This window comes from Canis lupus, chromosome 4, assembly GCF_011100685.1.
Source record: "Canis lupus familiaris isolate Mischka breed German Shepherd chromosome 4, alternate assembly UU_Cfam_GSD_1.0, whole genome shotgun sequence".
Classification (NCBI taxonomy): Eukaryota; Metazoa; Chordata; class Mammalia; order Carnivora; family Canidae; genus Canis; species Canis lupus.
Genome location: NC_049225.1, coordinates 47,527,325 through 47,542,605, shown reverse-complemented (window position 1 = coordinate 47,542,605; position 15,281 = coordinate 47,527,325). Strand labels below are relative to the sequence as shown.

Sequence of the window (15,281 nt, the reverse complement as noted above, 5' to 3'; positions counted from 1 at the left end):
AGGAAAAAAGATAAAGCATTCTAGGCAAGAGGAGGAATATGAATGGCATAGAGAACACAGGATTGAGCCACAGCATCTTTCCAAAATATTAAGGTTCTGTCTTATTTTGACTTGAAGTATGCTTTAGAAGAATTTACCAGAAGTAACAAAATTTTATAGAAAGGTTGCTGTCAACTTGGAAATCTGAAAACCACAGTAGAAATAAGAAAGCTAAGATGTTTACCTCAGAAAGGAGAAACCATGGGCAGCCTGGGTGGCTCAGGGCCGCCCGCCTTCAGCCCAGGGTGTCATCCTGGAGACCTGGGATCGAGTCCCACGTTGGGCTCCCTGCATGGAGCCTGCTTCCCCCTGCCTGTGTCTCTGCCTCTCTCTCTCTCTCTCTCTCTCTTCTATGTCTCTCATGAATAAATAAATCTTAAAAAAAAAAAAAAGGAGAAACCAAAAAGGAATGCTTATGAAGTGTTATGTAGAAGAAAGTATAAACATTTTTTAGTTATTTGAAGAGGATTGCTTCTTGGTTTTTTGGCTAAGATCAAGTGTAGTCATTTGAAGAGGAAGAGCTTGAGTCATTGCATTAAAATTAGAAGTAGTCAGCTAATAAATTCAATGAAAAGGAATGCTTTCAACAATTGCTATCTGAAAATGAAACATATGCCACAGGCAGGTATACCACCAGCCTTGAGTTATTCTCATAGAAGTTAAGTGAGCAAGTGTATCAGACAGAGGAGTCCTGTGCTCAGAATAAATATGATGATCACAAAGTCCCTTTAAGGAAGTAAGTAAGGTGGCATTTATCAGGAAACATGAAAACTAGTTAATTTAGCTAGTTTTTATTACCAGCCTACTTTGCGCCAGGTACAATCTAGAGGATGGGGAATAAAATAATTCAATGTTCTCCAAAATAAATGTGAAGGAAAATATAAAAAAATAAAAAATAAAATAAAAGTGAAGGAACCTTAGTCTAATAAGATGCTCCATGAAAAAAAGTGAATCTGAAGTAAAATCATGTTGAGAAATTCTGTATTCACTTACCTTTATAATTACCTGTATAATTCACAGAATCTAAAACACTTTCATGGCTCTATGATGTCTTCCAGTAAATGAATTTGCCTAAGCTTTGAATCATGCAGCATTTTCCTAATTTATCTAAAAAAAATAATCTTTTTTAAGTATATCAACAATCTGGAACTGGTGCTTTCGCAGGACTAATTTTAATTATAACCACAACTACTGGTATGGGAGCCTATGATCTAGTAAGGGAAATAGGTAAGACACAATTTGTCTCAATGGTGGGAGGGACAGGAAAGAATTTCTGGAAAAGAGAGTATGTGGCTAGAACCTATAGGTTAATCAGGGATTACTGGGAAAGAGGTTGGGAAAGAGTGTTTGAGACCTAGGAAACTCCATATGTAGGGTCCTACTTGTGATTATGATATATTCGTAAACAGCATGGCACATTTTTAAAGAAATGCATAATATGGACTTGATGTTTAAAATATATTAATACAGATTTGTTTTGGATCTCAGATTTTTTTTGGTATGGTCACTACAAAGGATATTGAAACACAGAATTATACAGCCTGAATATGGGAAAGAAGTGTTGGGGGCCTCTAGTCAGAAACCTTTTCTAGAATGGTCTAACATGAACGTATTCTCCATTTAAATGTTTTAGTAGCTGGGAATAATCTATCCCACGATGCATCCCCCTCCCCCCCAACTTATATTAAGATGAAATCAACTGTTCTGAAACTTTCACCTGCCCCAGGTCTGCATTCTTGAATTGCAGAAGAACTCTGGGCTTTATTACTTTGGGAATACCAGAGTCATTTTCTTCTGGTGATGGAATTTAAAATCAGATCTATTTAATGGAGTTTTAACTTGCTTTGCACATTCATTTTAATAACAGACACTTCACTGCTTTTAACATGTGAAATATATCTGTATGTCTCAAAGTTTTCTTAAGACTACAATATAAATATTGAGTTTTATATAACCTTGTATTTATCAAGGGAGTATTTTGGGGATTTGATTTCAGCATCTTTTTGTAAAAATGTTAGATCTTAGGAACATTTTCATAATTCAGCAGGGTCTGCAATGTTAATGGACCTGAGCAGCAGGATCCTTGGACCACATACTATAATTACTCCTCAGAGTGCTTGTAATTTCAATTCCAGAGCCTAATGCTAGCTGTAATTCATTTGTTTTCTTCTCTTATTGAAAGTGATTCACAGCAGCCCACTGATTTTGGATATCTATTGCTTTTGCTCAATTCTAAGTTGGTAGTCAAAATTTAAATTAAAGTATGGTGTTGGAAAAAACATAGTAGAGTTTGAAAAAAGGTAATGGATAGACAAATATTTTCTATGATCAAAAGATTATTTTAAAAGCCATTTAAGTCACTCAGGGACAAATTAGAATTTTCTTTCTTCCTTTTCATCTCAGGCTTCTAGTGTTCAGAATAATAAAGTTTAAGGAAAATGTGTTCATCTCATGGTTGAAATAAATAATTGAAAATTAATCAATAACTTCAAATTCCAATTTAAAACATGAGATACATGCAATACATCTTGACAATGTGTGTGTATGTAATTGGTATCTAAAAATTAATATGTATAAAATTTTTCTTTAAACTAGTTAAAATAACTTTAGCTTAGCTTTGAACATAATTAGAATTTTAGATATGTTCTAAATCAATTGAAACAAATTCCATGATTTTATAAAATGAGGAAACTGAGTCCAATAAAAGTTAGATGCTTAGTATTAGAATTAGAAGTGGAAATTTCTTGAGTATTTCACCCCATGTGATTGGTTTGTTTTTTACTTGCTAATAGACCAGTGGTGTAACAAATGTAAAAGTATTCTGTCTGTTCAAATACTGGTGGTAGTCTTATTTTAATATGTATGGTTAAGTTAAAGAAAAAAGAGAAATCTGAATTTGCTAATGAAACCTAAATAAATCACAAAATATGTGATACTCATTATTTCTAATTTTCATGATTTTTTCCCCACTAGGGAAATTATCTTTTGGGATCTTATGAAGAACTTCTTATGGTAAGGACATTTAATCAATCAAAATATTATAATAATGGTCATAATTTGTTTATTGCTTTACATTCTCTTTGTTTTCAAATAGAATGCCCAATACACAAAGGGCTGAGAAAAAGTAGATTGCTCCTGCTTACAGGCAATCTTTTTTCCCATTAACCTGATTTATTTATTTAATTGTTTATGAAACATAACCTGGTTTATTTTTTATAGTACATATCACCACTTGATTTTTATTTATTTATACCCTAATTGACTATCTTTCTCATTAGATGGTACCTTCTAGGGAAGCTGGAATGCTTACTTACTGACAAATGTCTGACCTATACTAGATTTTTGTTGAATGCATCCATTAATGATAAATAAATAAAACAGGATGATGAGGTAGATTGAGTGGTTAGAGAGAGAGTAACGATGGCTATGCTTGCTAGAATAGTCAGAAAAACCTCTCTGAGCAGGCACCAAATGAACAGTGACACGGATGCTGAGCTGAAGTGAGCAATGCAGAAACAAACTTAGAATAAGGGAACGGCAAATGCAAAGACTTTAAGATGGAAAAAGCTAGGGAACTTTGTTTTAAGGACCTATAGATTAAGGTCTCTCAGTCTTAGTAATTGTCTGGAGTACTGACTTTCTAGAGCCAAGTCCTGATAGGCAGCATTAATCAAATGTCACCCCATCTCTTTGATATCACTTACTAAATGGACAATGAGAACATTTTCATAATAGAAACAACATGGCATTTACTATAGAATGAAAGAAATCAGCTGGAAGAATAGGAAACTTGAAATGCCACACAGACATGTAAACTAAGAGGCAAGGAAAGTTTTGTATAGTTGAAGGTACTGTAATCATTTCCATTTGAATAGTATAAGGAATAGCAGTAGGGGTAGGGTGGCTGAAGGAGTAAACAAAGGGGAGAATTGTAGGAGAAGAGGTCTGTCATACACCAGACATGTGGATGCTTTAGGATTTTGTTGGTGTTTAAAATTATTTTTTTCAGTAAATAATAATGGCTGAAAATATGGTTTCTGAAGCCAGATTAAATCTTCATACAACCACTTAACAGCCTATAACCTTGAGCAAATTAACTATTGTTGTTTGAGCCAAACTTCCTGGTCTGTAAAATGGTACTAATATTTGAATGTACATCATATGGGTTTTAGAGTAATAAATAAGTTAGTTTAAGTAATATGGGGGAAAATTGAAGAATTTTAAGTATGGGAGTTACAAGAAACTGCTTGAATTTTAATGGAATCATTCTGGCTTTTGTGTTGAGAATTCCTTGAGAATGGGATCCCTGGGTGGTGCTGCGGTTTAGCGCCTGCCTTTGGCCCAGGGCGCAATCCTGGAGACCCGGGATCGAATCCCACGTCGGGCTTCCCGGTGCATGGAGCCTGCTTCTCCCTCTGCCTGTGTCTCTGCCTCTCTCTCTCTCTCTGTGTGTGACTATCATAAGTAAACAAATTAATTTAAAAAATTGTCTAAAAAAAAAGAGAGAATTCCTTGAGGAATGTGAGCAAAGGTTGTAGTAGGAAACAATTGAAAAAATCCAGTATAGAGGAGGACAGTGGCAGTAAGAAAATGAAAAATGGTCATACTCTAGATATAATTTGAAGGTAGACCGAATAAGATTAGCTTTTGAATCAGTTGAGAGAAATGAGATAAAGTAAGTCAAGTGTGACTCCCATATATAAATAACCAAAAGGATAGAGTAGCTTTCACTGAAATTTGAAAGATACAATATGAAGCATGTTCAGTAGGAAAATAAAAATTGTTTTGAACATGTTAATTTTCAGATGCCAGTTAAACATCAAAGTGGAGATTTAAATAAGCAGTTAAATATTTACCTTAGGATTCAAAGTCATGAGAGAGTAGATCAGAAAGACAAATGAAAGGATCTAAGAACCAAAGACTGGAATACCTCAGTGTTGGTCATTGAGGTAGGAAAATAACCTGAATATTAAGGAAGAAAGTGCTTTAAGAAAGAGGGAACAAACATTACACCTGCTGCTCTTGGATTAAGTGATACTAGGATAGAAAACTGATCATTGGTGGGGATGAAAAGCCAGTGTAAGAAGAAAAGTTGAAAACAGTGAGCATAGAAAATTGTCTCCAAGTATTTTTCTGGAAAGGAAAGCAAATAAAAGAAGTGGTAGCTAGAGGGGAGGTGGGAATGGGAACAATCTATTGGCGAGAATAAGGTTGATGTTGAAAGAGACTGATATCTCTGCATGGGTAAGAAGCCATAGGCTCTGGTTCACATTGCAGAGGGTGACTTATCAATAGGGGTGTTGGTGTTTCATCAGTATCATTTAGATGAAAGAAAAAATGGGTACAGAAGTTGGTAGGAGGGTGAGAGTTGTGGTGGAAGTTGCTTTGATTTTCTCAGTAAAATGAGAGAAAAGATTGTCAATGGAGAATCTGAGGGAGGAGAAGTTGAATATTTAAAGAAATAAAAAGCATGTTATAGTTGTCTATGAAGGTAGAGAACTTAATGACTGAGTTTTAAAGGAATTATTAAATATTAAGGAATCACTTAAGACTCTTGTTCTGAGCGATGCCTGGGTGGCTCAGCAGTTGAGCATCTGTTTTCAGCTCAGGGCATGATCCTGGGATCTGGGATCAAGTCCCACATCAGGCTCCTTGCATGGAGCCCGCTTCTCCCTCCGCTTGTGTCTCTGCCTCTCTCTCTGTCTCTCATGAATAAATAAATAACATCTTTTTAAAAAAGGAGGATTCATGTTCAGGGACTCCTGAGCGGCTCAGTAGTTGAGCTCCTGCCTTCAGCCCAGGGTGTGATCCTGGGGTCCCGGGATCAAGTTCCCGTACTGGGCTCCTTGCTTCTCTCTCTGCCTATGTCTCTGCCTCTCTCTCTGTGTCTCTCATGAATAAATAAATAAATAAAATTAATATTAAAACATTTAAAAAGGGATCAGTCTTCTCTCTTTTCTCTTCATTGTTCCATTCCCTCTCTCTTCTCTTTTTTTCTGTCTCTTCCTATACATATGTATATGACCAGAAAGTCAATATTTGAACTTGTGAATATGGAAATCTTATTGTTATTTGTATCAAGGTAGAATGTTAGAAGAATCATTTCCTACAAATTGATATCATATGATTTGTAAGATCTTTGAGGGAATGGTCGAAATAGAAACTAAAATTTTCAATAAATGAGGTGGAATAACATGAGGGACAAGAGCTGACTATAGTGGTATGCAGTAATATTTGATGACATAATTCAAAGCTACAGCATTTCAGAGTGAAGAAAGTAAGAATAATCTAGAATTGGAAATGAGGCATAAAGAGGACACTTAGCCCAGTACAGCTTTGGGTATGTGAGGAAAGAAGGAGAAAAATGATAAAACAATCCATTGGGAAAGCACTATTCTCAGAGAAGATCCAAGGCTCCCGTGAGCAAGGTGATGAAGGAAACATTCAGAGTCAAGTTTGAAGATGATGCACTGTGAATTGCACAGAGCACAGTGGGCAAGATTTAGGAACTGTGGAAGGCAGGGAGAGAGGGACTAAACAGGAAATGTGCAGAGAGTCTAAAGTGGTGAAAATGTGGGAAATGAGAGGTGAAGTCAGAAGCTTCTGGCAGAGATCTGAAATAAACCCGAATGAAGGCTGTAACAGTGGTGATCTCATAGAAGGAAGGAGTGGTAAGAATCTTTTGGTACCTTGGGTACCCTCTGCACTACTTCTGAAGGCAGTGGGAAGCAGGAAAAGTCCAGTATTGTTCCCAGACATCTCTCTCTTGACCACTATTATGGAAGCTTTTAACAACTGATGAGGGGTTATCTTAATCTGGGTGTGAAAACTTAGGAGTGTGTAGTGAATTTACAGTTCAGGGATGCCTGGGTGGCTCAGCAGTTGAATGCCTGCCTTCGTCCCAGGGCATGATCCTGGAGTGCAGGGATCGAGTCCCACATTGGGCTCCCTGCGTGGGGCATGCTGTTCCCTCTGCCTGTGTCTCTGCCTTTCTCTCTCTGTCCCTCATGAATAAATAATAAAATCTTTAAAAAAAGAATCTGTAGTTCATATAATACTCATTTTTAAAGTGAAATAATAAAAATAAATACTTACATTCTGATCTAGGCCGATTGTAATTTCTTGAGATTTCTTGAGAAGGGATGGTGGTCACAATCCTGCAGTTTCCTACAAAATTTCACATTGAGTAGGAATTTTGGTCAATATCAAATTATTTTCCCTTATTTTTTCCAAATTATTTTGATTTAAACAATAAGTGGTTATGTTCAGAAGCTATCCCTTTGTATTTAATTTCTTCATTGACTTGATTAAGCGCAACAGTTTTTCACTCTAAGATTTCTCTCACCAGGAGTTTTTTCACAGCTCTTCTTGTTATCCTTTCTCGTCTTTTGGTTGTCTGGCAATGAAATCATAATCCTATCTTTTACAACATCACAGGCTGATAACAGCATGAGCACACTCAGAGGATTCTTGCTTTCATTAAGCTTTTAATTTCTTTATTGACTTTAATTAAATTTGAGAGGCTTTTTCAATAACAGGAAAGAAACATGTTTGTATGTTGGATTAATAGCATTGTATAAACTAGACTATAGATGATATTTGGGGGGAAAGGATAAGCTTTTCTCTTATCCTAGAATCAGAAATGTGATGTCTTTTATCTCTGAATTTCTTGCTTTTAAAGGAGACATTCCACCATATGAACCACCATAAAAATTCCACATCTTCCTAAAATGATCTTAAGAACTCACGGACTCTCTGGTGAAGCTTTCTACATAGTATTTTAGTTGTTTTGTTTGGTGTAAATTTGGCATAAACTATACTAAAGAGTGCCTATGTTTTTAAAATACAATGATGATCTTTGTTAGTTCAATGAACAAGTGTTTATTGAATACTTCTGATGTGCTATTCACTCTTCTAAGCAATGAGCATCATTGTGGCTTGAGCAAAAAAATGTTGCCTGCTCTCACAGAACCTGTATTACAATATAGTAACAGAGATAAACAACAGGTTAACTGATTTAAATAACATTTTTAAATAGTTAATAGTTATATGAAACATGAAAAAATCAAGGAGGATTGCATAATGGAGTGACTGGCAGGATGAAGGGTGGGGACAAGAGAAGGTGGTAAAGAGATTTCTGTGCACAGCTGATAAATCAGCCAAAAGAATTACTCCTTTATTACATTTAGTCTTTTTGTCACCAGTTTTGGAAAACTGATTAAATCTGAATATTGAATTAAAGTAGCATATCAGTATTTGGAATTAAAGCTAATGGAAAGAAATAAAGGTTTATTTTAAATAATAAATAATTCCTTAATTACTATAAAAGAATATATTTACTTATTATTTGAGGTTCTTAAAATAATTAGAACCTTGCCACCAAGGGAAAAATGAAGTGGACAAAAATGCACAAAACCTGAGATTTACTCCACTGTGGGTAATACTCTATAGACATAGAGTATACTCTATAGCTATACTCTCCAACTAGTCAACACTAGTCACATATGTCTATTGAACCCTTGAAATAATGCTACATCTCACACTGAGATGTGCTGTTAGTATAAAACACAAACTATTTCAAAGGCCTATACAAGAAAAGTTCCAAAAATTTTTATTGGTTATATTGAAATGATAATATTTTGGACAACTTTTGTTCAATTATATATATTTTTAATTATATATATAATTATAAAAATAATTTAATTTTAATTTCATCAGTTTCTTTTTACTTTTTAAAACGTGGCTACCAGAAAATTTAAAATTCTATCTGCAGCTTTTTTTTTTTTTTTTTTTTTTTTGTGGGCACATTTTATTTCTGTGGTCAACACTGTTTTATAGAATTGCCAAGTGTCCCTTACACATATTGCAGAGAATTTATAGCCTAGTCATTTAAGTGAATTAAATGTTCGTGAAAGATGGCATATTTTCTAATTTAGATGACAACATCCAAACAGTTTTTTTAAAGATCTTATTTATTTATTCATGAGAGATACACAGAGAGAGGCAGAGACATAGGCAGAGGGAGAAGCAAGCTCCCCACGGGGAGCCTGACACAGGACTTGATCCCAGGACACGGAGATCATGCCCGGAACCAAAGGCAGAAGCTCAACCATTGAGCCACCCAGATGTCCCCAAATAGAACTTATTTCAGACAAAATAATACTGAGGTTATATTATGGCCAATGTCTATTAATATTTGGGAATGACGTGCTAACACAAAATAATCTTTGAAATCTAGTGATTTTTATATTATTTAGGAAAAAGAAGATTCTAATTTGTTGGGAGACATAGAATGTCTTCTGAAATACCTAGCTACATTGACAGTTAAACCAAATTTTCATTCTTTATGACCATGTATACAGCCTGCACTAAAACTTAGATGTCTTTTTCAGGTACCACCTTTGGGCAAAAATAAGTTTTTACTTTCATAAATTAAATTATTCTAACTACAAACTGCAGTGATATTTTCCATCTGATCCAAATACCTTTTCACACAGACCTTGGTCTAAGTAATTCAACCAGCCATATGAACTGTTAGGAAAACATTTTCTCTAGGTTGAAACTATTCTGATGAAAAAGAGGTTGTTTTCTCTTGTCACTTGTTTGCTCACTTGCTTGTTTTACATGGTCATTTCCCATGCTTATGAGGCCTATTTTAAAAGCAGCAATACTCAGAAGTAAAACTTATATGTATGATAAATATGCTAGCTCACAATTACCAGTTTAGGGTAAGTAGTAAAGACAAACCCAGTTTTAGTTAAAGCCCTTAAGCATGTAAAGTCTCTAGAGTTTTTGCTGATAAAGCACAATAATACCCTGTCTAATAAGTACTTTTTAGAATTATCAAATGTCAGAGTTGTCCCAGCATACTTTGAATTCTCTTTAATAGTGAATAACTGGTTATTTGAGGATAAGGTCCTGTGATGGAGATTTCTTATGAAGGATTTTCTATTTTTCAGTCCATGTTTGTGTGAATCTCTTGTTCATGCTAATGAAACTTAGAATCTTTGTATAGTGATTATAATTACAGCATAACAATTAGTCTAATACTTAGTGGCTTGAAACAACAGTTTTGTTATGCTCACTGATTCTGTAGGTTAAAGATTTAGGAAAGTCATAGTAGAAATAAATCTTCACTGTTTTGTGATGTCTGGGACCTGAGCGGGATAGACTTAGACTTAAAACTTGGGATCAGTGACCAGCATCACCTGGAATTGTCTTCATTCACAAATCTGGTTGTTCATTTTAGATATTAGCTTGAACTTAACCTGGATCCTCAAATGTACATCTACACCTGGTGTCTTCATGTGTCTTTCTCATAATGCGGCTTCCTCATAATGGTTAGATCCTTACATATCATTTCAGAGTTCCACAAGTGAGTGTTACAATGAATAATACAGAAGCTACATTGGTTTTTGTGACTTAGCCCCAGAAATTATACAGTGTCACTTCTGCCCCATTGTATTAGTTGAAAGCAAATCCCAAACCTACCCAGATTCAAGCAAAGGAGGGAACATAGACTTTACCTCCTGATGGAAGGAGTGTCAGAAAACTTGCACATGTTTTAAAACCATCAAACACTGGGGGACCAATCTCTCTTCAAAGGAAGTCTTGACAGACAATTATAGAGTTTTAAAGGCAGATACTAATGGAACAGCTATTTTGCTGGTAGTCTAATATAGATAATTATATGATTTTTATTACTGGGTATTGGGGTGATAGGAGAAAAGTTCCTTGATGCATTAAGATATTAGTAAGTTTCTAATTTTTGAAACTTGAAAAGAGGATTTGGAATTTAAGCTTTCAGTATCGAATCTTTTTTTGCTTTCACTATAACTTTCATTTTCCTCGAACTTTATCTTTTTAATTTTTGAAAATAAATGCATTAGTATTACTTTGTTGAGTAAATATTATATATTTATATATAAAAGAAAATTAACTCCTACTGAATGAGACTGTGATCTTTGGAGAATCATTATTTTTTTCATTCTTTAAGCTTTTGATATTGACTTAGAATTATATTTGCTTATTTTTAAAATAAGCACTCTCCTAAATTATCTTTGAAATTTTGTGTGCTCATCTGTTAGTTCTCATGCTCATATTAAGATACATCTCTAGGTTGGTCCTTCAGAATATTCCAGTGAGTAAAAAGATAGGTACCCTGCTTTATGGAATTTATATTTTTAGTGGAAAGATACATAGAATAAATAAATATGTAAGTAACAAAAACATCAGGAAGTCAAAAGTTTTATAGTGAAAAAATAGGATGAAAATAAAATAGAAAGAAGGTAAAATAAGGTGATATGATAGAGCTGGAGAAGAGATATGATTTTGCTTTAGATTAGAGCATCAGGGAAGATATCAATGGAAATACAATATCTAAACTGGAACTTAAGACAGCTGTAGACTTGTGAAAAGTCTGGGGGCTAACTGACTATGAGGGTTGATTTTATGTGTTAACTGGGCTATAGAATACTTGGTAGCTAGTAAAACATTATTTCTCAGTGTGTAATTTCTGGAAAAGATTAGCATTTGATTCAGTAGACTGAGTAAAGGAGTCTGCCCTCTCACCAATGTGAGGGGACCTTATCTATATGTTAAGGGCCTGAGTGGAACAAAAAGGCAAAGAAAGGGCAAATTCGCTCTCTTCTTGAGCTAGGATGTTCACCTTTTCCTGTCCTCCAACATTAAAGCCCCTAGTACAAGGGCCTTTGGACTTGGATTCAATTATACCAGTTTGTAGAGGGCAGATTATGGGACTTGTGGACCTATAAAATTTATGAGTCAATTCCTAGAAGAAATCTTTCCTTCTTTCTTTCTTTCATCTTTGTTATCTATCATCTATCTTCCATCTATCTATCTATCTATCTATCTATCTATCTATCTATCTATCTATCTAATCATTCTGTCTATATCCTATTAGTTCTGTTTCTTTGGAGAACCCTGACTGATACAGTGAACATTTCATGTAGAACAGCATTACCAATCACCACCTTTGTGTGTGTGTGTGTGTGTGTGTGTGTGTGTGTGTGTGTATCTAAACTCCAATCTCTTGGAAAACTTGATGCTACTAAAACATGAAATGGGCTTACTTTGCCAAAGCTTAACACTTGCTTCCTTTTGCCCTTCACCTACTTCTCCTCTTCAGCAAGAAAAAAACAAAAATTAAAACAATAACAACAAAACAATGAAAACAGCTCCTTTTTAAGATCCAACTCAATTATCAACTTGCCTTTTTTTTCACCTTACCAAAATAGTCATGTCCCCTTCTATTTTTTTCAGAATGTTTTAACACTTACTGTATCATATCACTAGTACTTGGTCTATTACTGCTGTTTATTATTTTACTAAATGGCAGCTCGACTGGAGTAAATTTGTTTGATTTTCATTTTGCATAGGATGGAGTATATGTTTGTGTCTACCTTGGTGTTTGGCACATAATAAACTAAAAAAAAAAAGTTTCTTTAATATAGGTTTTGAATCCAAAACCCATTGTTTTCTGTCAAGAGACTACTGTTGGATAGTAAATATTTCCAAAAAACTTCAGCTCATTCATTTATACTTGACCATGTCTTTTTGTGTCTTTGCCAATCCATGGTACATGACATGATGGGAAAAACACCTGAAAATTCACCTGGAACAATTTTAGAACTTGAAAGAAAGTTTAATGAATTGACTATATATTTCAGTCAGTGATGAAAAACAACCCCTGAATGAGAGGTCTGATACTTGTATGGGATTTGCAGCTTTTCTAACACGTTCCACCAACTAATCACCTCCTGTTAAGTGTAAATGTGTTTTTAGTGTCCTGCTATCTGAAGAACTACTCTAAGCATTCTTTGGTAATTATAGGTTAGCTTGTCTATTAAGAACTGTGAAATAAAAATAAAAGTTGTGATAAAGCCATAAATGTACATTCTCATGCAAGAAAAAAAAATCAGGGGAGGAAATGTCCTTTTCTCCCTTTTGTTTTCCTAAAACTCCTGTATCCTAGTATTTCTCCTGTATGTTCATCTGCTCCTTTTTTTTTTTTTTTTTTTTTCCCTAGCTTGGGTTCTCTTCCTATTTAACTATGGTTCTTATTATCTAAAGTTCAAAGTTTATTTGATTATTTTTGGTCTAAATTCATATTACTTAATACTGCATTGTTGTTTTGGTTTCCAAATTATAGGAGTGAGGATACTAGCAACTGATAACTAGACTACACTTTAGAGTTTCTAAAGAAATTCCCACTAATTATTGAATTTGAAAAAAGCTTTTATTCCTGTGAATCTATTGCCTTCAACATAATGTTTCTAAAATACCTGTCTGTATTTTAATTTTTTATGTCATCCACATCACTGATGATGCTAAGGTTAGTTTTTTGACTCCTCTGTAATGATGTGGTGCTGATACTTCTTCCTTACGATCACTTTTAGTTGCTGTGATCTCAGTGTCTTACAAAAATGCTCTTTATCAATTTTAAAATTTCATATTCTGCTTTTATGAAACATTCTCTCAGCCTTCATCAACATTTCCATTCCATAGCATTAGAAGTGCTGGCCAAATGAATTTATTATTCTATCCCATTGTATGTTGTTCAAGGTTTTAAAATATTTATAAATAATAATGGAAATTCCTCAAAAAAAGTAACCATTATAACTTAAAATTCTTATTACTTATGGTATTGTGTATAACAGGTTATACAATGAAGCTTTGTGGCTAATTGATTTTCAAGAGAAATAGTTTCATTAAATAATTTGGTAAACCAAAATACAAGTAAAGGAGATGACTTTTCACATGTTCTGATAAATTCTTATATTAAAATCCAGTACTGTTACACTTTGGCATTGTAGAGTCCCTGAGTCCTATAGTCCCACTAAAGCCTGCTTTAGGTTTTACACAAGGTAAAGTTTAAATTAATTAATCTTGGATTAGGAATTGTATTCAAAGCATGAATTCAGTGTAGAACCTGGAGTGAAGAGCTGCTCTTTGAGAGGTTATTAATAAACAATGAAGATGGTAGCATAATTCTATTGAGTTGATGACCTTCTTAATTAGGTGTTGACACATGTATTCAATTGAATTTAGTAATTTATTGAATTACTGATCATCATCCTGGAAATTCTTATTTCAGCTAATAGATCTATACTTAATATACTTCCTATAATAAGAATAAATGTTGAATGACACAATTTAGAAAACTGAGAATGAAAAATGAATGGTACTCATTACCCTTATCAGTCAATGGTTTTTCTTATCAGTCAACATAATCATTGAGTATATCTTAAGTGTAAGATTCTGGTGAACACATATCTTACAGTATTTAAATAAAAACAAAAAGCTTGTAACTTTGAGGTGGGGAATATGCTTAATGTGATTAATAGAAAATAACTTGATATCTAGGTTTTTTGGCTCTCAGTTGGATCTGCATTTATCCAGGAGGAAGGGTTTTTTTTTGTTGTTAAATGACATGGCTTCTGTAAAGTCATATCACTGAAGCAACTGAAGGAAGAGTTAGGAAAAATGTTGCTGTGTAATCAGAGAACTGAGAAGATGGGATTTTGGGGTGGAGAGACAGTACCTTTTACCACATTCACAGGTATCTAATTAGGAACAAGAAATCCTAAGTGATAATACCTGAGATAGAAATCTGTTTGAGGTGTGCCTGGGTGGCTCAGTCGGTTGAACATCCCAACTCTTGATTTTGGCTCAGGTCATGATCTCAGGGTCATGGTGATTGAGCCCTGTATAGGGCTCTGCTCTCAGTGGGGAGGGGAGTCTACTTGTGATTCTCCCTCCATCTCCCTATGATCCTTCATCCTGTGCTCACTCTCTCTGTCTCTCAGATAAATCTCAAATAAATTTTTATCTCAAATAAAAAAACAGAAGATAGGGATCCCTGGGTGGCGCAGCGGTTTAGCGCCTGCCTTTGGCCCAGGGCGCGATCCTGGAGACCCGGGATCGAATCCCACGTCGGGCTCCCGGTGCATGGAGCCTGCTTCTCCCTCTGCCTGTGTCTCTGCCTCTCTCTCTCTCTCTCTGTGTGTGTGACTATCATAAATAAATAAAAATTAAAAAAAAAAATAAAAAAAAAAAAAAAAAAAAAAAAAAAAAAACAGAAGATATTTGTTCAAAAGCATTAGAAAAATGTAGAAACCAATGATAAAGACTCTATCTAAACAGTCAACTTTTACAAATAATGCATGTAGACAGACATTTATGCAATTAGTAATTTAGACCAAATACATAGAGTGACTTCT

General features: G+C 34.5%; 1 long non-coding RNA gene across 1 annotated transcript in view; it reads left to right on the top strand.

Annotated features, from left to right (window-relative positions):
* The window catches only part of LOC111095562, an 88,008-nt gene that overhangs the window by 66,653 nt on the left and 6,074 nt on the right, over positions 1-15,281 (top strand). The window contains exon 5 of the long non-coding RNA XR_005358288.1: positions 3,013-3,051. This is a non-coding gene — a long non-coding RNA (uncharacterized LOC111095562). The remainder of the gene's footprint in view (positions 1-3,012; positions 3,052-15,281) is intronic.